The following is a 4,420-nucleotide window of genomic DNA, read 5'->3' on the forward strand; positions in this document are numbered from 1 at the left end:
TGTCTAGCTGAATTATTTAAAATAAGTTCAAGCTAATTTCTCTTCATTATGTGTTGACAAAATAATTATAATAAGTTCATAATCACAGTAAGATGTGGGGAAGATGTGGGGCCAGGACTTAAACTCAGGCAATTTACCAACACTGGGCTCTGTTATCTCCATAGAACACAGCAGATATATTGCACAGTTGTTGGTCTCCCTATGTAATTTAGCTCTACTTGCAGCAACAGAAACATTATCTAATAGAGTTGAGTGTTTTCTCCTGTGTATGAAAAAAAACCTATTTTCATCCTGTGACATTAGTTTCAAAGAGTAGGAATATATGGAGATACTTCAGAAAGTTCATGGAACAATGTAGTTAAGAGATAAATTTCTTTTAGTTCAAAAATTTTGAAGCCATGCACAGTTACTATATATTTTGCATTTTCCAATATATCTTTCAAGATTCTTCTTAGAAGGATATTTCTTTTATGTATTTATTTTGCCCTTGCTAATTACTGTTTAGCTGAATCTTTCAGGATGTGCAGATACAGGTGTGTAGACATACAGATACAATCACGCTTGCTGTCTACTACTGGGTTGAGTGCCCCCAGTTTGAACACGTGGACTACTAGGAACCACTCGTGGCTAGAAGGTGGCTAAGGTGTACTTGGATCCAAGGATATAGGATTTGGAAGAAACCTGACTTAGGGCTCAGGCTCCTATTTGGGCCTTGGGGCTTTGACAAGCAGGAATATATAAGGCGAGCTCCAAGCCATGTCACTTCAGGTGCTGGGAGTTGAAAATGCAGTAAGAGAAGCGAGGCTAAGAAACATTGACATCATCTGTCCTTACAAAAAGCCTTCCCTTCTGCTAATGGAAGATATTTTTGTTCCTTTTTAGAAGATGAGAATGAATTGACAGAAGCAACGAGGTGCCCTGAATGTACCTACAGCATTTGGGGATACATTTGAACCCATTTTTTATTAGTGACTGGGCTGTTTCTTGGGGAAAGAGAGTATAAAGTTTCATTCAATGTCTTACTAGCAGCGTCTTGAATTCGCTTTGATTTTTTTTTTTTCATTTGCAGTGGAGTTGGCTTTATTTTTCCCATACTGTGTTTCAAGTCCACGAGCCATTTCCTACCATCTTCTGGAGAGAATACTCTTTCAGTGTGCAGCCGCTGGTAAGAACGTCTTCAGTGGCAGTTTTTTTTTTTTTTTTTTAATTTTACAAACCAGTGGACAATTTCCTTTTTAAAATAGTTTGGGAATTTGAGGTTCTGGCAGGATACAAAGACTGCAAATCAGATTAAATAATACACATTGCCAAGTAATAGACAGAAAAAGGATTGTACAGAAATGAAAAATGCCAACCACGTTAGCCACAGCTCCATGGTGTTTTGTCGGCTCCTCTCTGAGCGGCCCCAGACCAAGGCTGCTGAGCATGAGCTCTGCGTCGGCTCCAGGCTCCAGGGATGTTGGCCTTGGCCCTGGTCCGGGCCGACAAAACTCCCTGACTCTGACACACCAAACAGCTTCAGCAAAGTTACCCTTACACTTGGTCTATGGACACTTGCAAATAAAGGTTGGTCTGAACTTTCATGTATCTGGATTACAAAATGTAAGAGCACATTGACAAATATCCTTCCCCACCACCCCCAGCTTTTAAAATGGCACCATTCAGCTCTTTTTTGTTGTTTAACTTTGAAACTACCCTGATGCAAGCAACCATTTCTGCCAAGGGAGTAGAAAAAATGCTTATGTGCCTTGGTACTGTGCACATTTTCTGGATGGAGAGGATGGTGAGGGGATTAAGATGTCCATAAAAGGCAGGTGTTTGGCTCAGCAGTTCAGTTGCCTCTTGGGATCCTCACATCCCACATTGGAGTGCTTGGCTGGAGTCCCAGCTACACCGCTTCTGCTTCTGCTTCAACTTCCTGCTAATGTGCATCCTGGGAGGCTGCAATGCTTGGGTCCCTGCCACCCATGTGGGAAACCCGGATTGAGTCTGGGCTCCTGGCTTCAGCCTGGCCCCACCCTGGTTCGTGGAGGCGTCTGTGGAGTGATCCAGAAGAAGGAAGAGCTCTGCCTGGTCTTTGTTGCCTCCCCTCACCCCTACCTCGTTTCTCCATCTCTCTTTGCCTTTCAGATAAAATGGAAAAGGAACAAATAAATTAATGTTTAGAAAGATCTCTCTCTCTCTCTTTCACTGTCCTTCAAATAAAAAGTACAATAAAATAGATGGGAGCCAGTGTTTTTGTGTGGTCGATAAAGCCCCTGCCTGCAACACCAACATCCCATGTGGGCTCCCATTTGCATCCTAACTGCTCCACTTCTGATTCAGCTTCCGCCAATGGCCTGGGAAAAGCAGCCTCTGTCACCTACATGGGAGACCCCCATGAAGCTCCTGGCTCAGCCTGGCTCAGCTCTGGCCATTGTGGCCATCTGAGACTGAACCAGCAGATAGAAGATCTCTCTTTCTCTCTCTCTCTCTGTAACTCTGATTTTCAAAAAAATTATCTTGAAAAAGAATCATTTAAAAATTTAAACGATAAAATAAAAGAATTTTTTAAAAGTGTGCAGACTCTGAGTGCCTCTGAAACTGAGTCTAAACATAGGTAATAATATTAGAAATTCTAATATTTATTGGGAACTAATAGTAGACAGTGGTTTAGGCTCCTTATATGTATTATTCCATTTAACTTTTTCCCCATGGTTTGTTGTTGTTGTTTTTTTTTTTTTGTTTTGTTTTTTTTTGACAGGCAGAGTGGACAATGAGAGAGAGAGTCAGAGAGAAAGGTCTTCCTTTTGCTGTTGGTTCACCCTCCAATGGTCACTGCAGCTGGCACGCTGCAGACGGCGCACCACACTGATCCGAAGCCAGGAGCCAGGTACTTCTGGTCTCCCATGTGGGTGCAGGGCCCAAGGACTTGGGCCATCCTCCACTGCACTCCCGGGCCATAGCAGAGGGCTGGCCTGGAAGAGGGGCAACCGGGACAGAATCCGGCGCCCCGACCAGGACTAGAACCCAGTGTGCCGGTACTGCAAGGCGGAGGATTAGCCTATTGAGCTGCAGCGCCAGCCTTTCCCCTATGTTTTAAGCTCCAGCTTTAGCACCAGTTTATTGAAGAGAACCTCCAGGCCCTGAGTGTCAGGCAGGGGTTCAACACAGATAGGTCAGGGCACTGGCATCTTAAAAATTTCATGAAAATGTATAGTATAGATTTCAAAAATTTTTTGCACCAAAATAAATTTATCTTTTAATTCCATTTTCCACAAAAAATTGAAGTACTTTTGTACTTATACCATGTGTACACACACATTATATATATATACAGTATTATATATCATATAAGATATACACAAGTTTACAATAAATATATATTTCATATATATTTTCCATTTTTTGCCTTTTGGGTTCTAATAGTAGTTACATAAAATGAGATGTGCATGTTTTTATCCTTGTCTACAGTATACATGCTCGACTGACTCTCTATCTCTGGATATGAGGAGAATGAAGAGGCATATAGCTTTTTATCTGGGCTTTGAAGGAACCTCCTGGTGGACGTATCACATGGTCCCATGGAGATGGCCATGAGTGGCTTTCATTAGCATGAGAAGTTATTGTGTAAAATGAAGACAATGGGAAGAGTTTTTAAGGAGGAAAAATTTTGATTTAATATGAATTGATGAATGAAACTAAGAGAAAACTGATGGTTTTATCAGTTTATAAAATTATAGTAGTTCATTAAATAATATCTGAGGGACAGGTGTTTGGTGTAGTAGCTAAGACGTCTTCTGAGATACCTGCATCCCATATAGTAGTGCCTGGGTTTGATTCCCAGCTTTGCTTTTGATTATGGCCTCCTGCTAAGGTGCATACTGAAAATCAATGATGATGGCTCAAGCAGTTGAGTCCCTGCCACCAATGCAGGAGGCCCAAATTGAGTTCTGAACTCCTGGCTTTGACCTGGCCCAACCTTGGCTGTTGTAGGCTTTTGGGGACCAAGTCTATCTCTCACATAAATAAAAATGAAGAAAAAAGAATCAGAATTCCTTTGGGTGCTAATTAGCAGATCCAGGGGAAAAAGCAATGTAGTTGAGCAAGAAGTTGGTACAAAAACTGCTAAGTGCTGAATGTTTTCAAAGTAGGTCTAGGGTGGTAGAACAACATTAACTGCAAAATACTCAAATTAAAAATCACTTAAAACCAGATTTCAATGTGATATTTTCATTTTCAATAAAAAGCATGGGATCTCATTGAGGCGCCTTGTGATTATCCAAAACAGTGAAACAAGGATCCTCGAATTTGTGAAGCAGTGTGTGTGCTGAGCAGAAGCCTTCATTTGCCGCTACATTTCCTTGTATCATTACCTAATTGTTCCCTTGTATATCACATATTCCATGCCTAGTCAAGTATTCTGGATGGTGAGCTAATC

The sequence above is a fragment of the Oryctolagus cuniculus genome, chromosome 6 (assembly GCF_051225735.1).
Source record: "Oryctolagus cuniculus isolate XC-2025 breed Fujian yellow rabbit chromosome 6, ASM5122573v1, whole genome shotgun sequence".
In the NCBI taxonomy this organism is placed as follows: Eukaryota; Metazoa; Chordata; class Mammalia; order Lagomorpha; family Leporidae; genus Oryctolagus; species Oryctolagus cuniculus.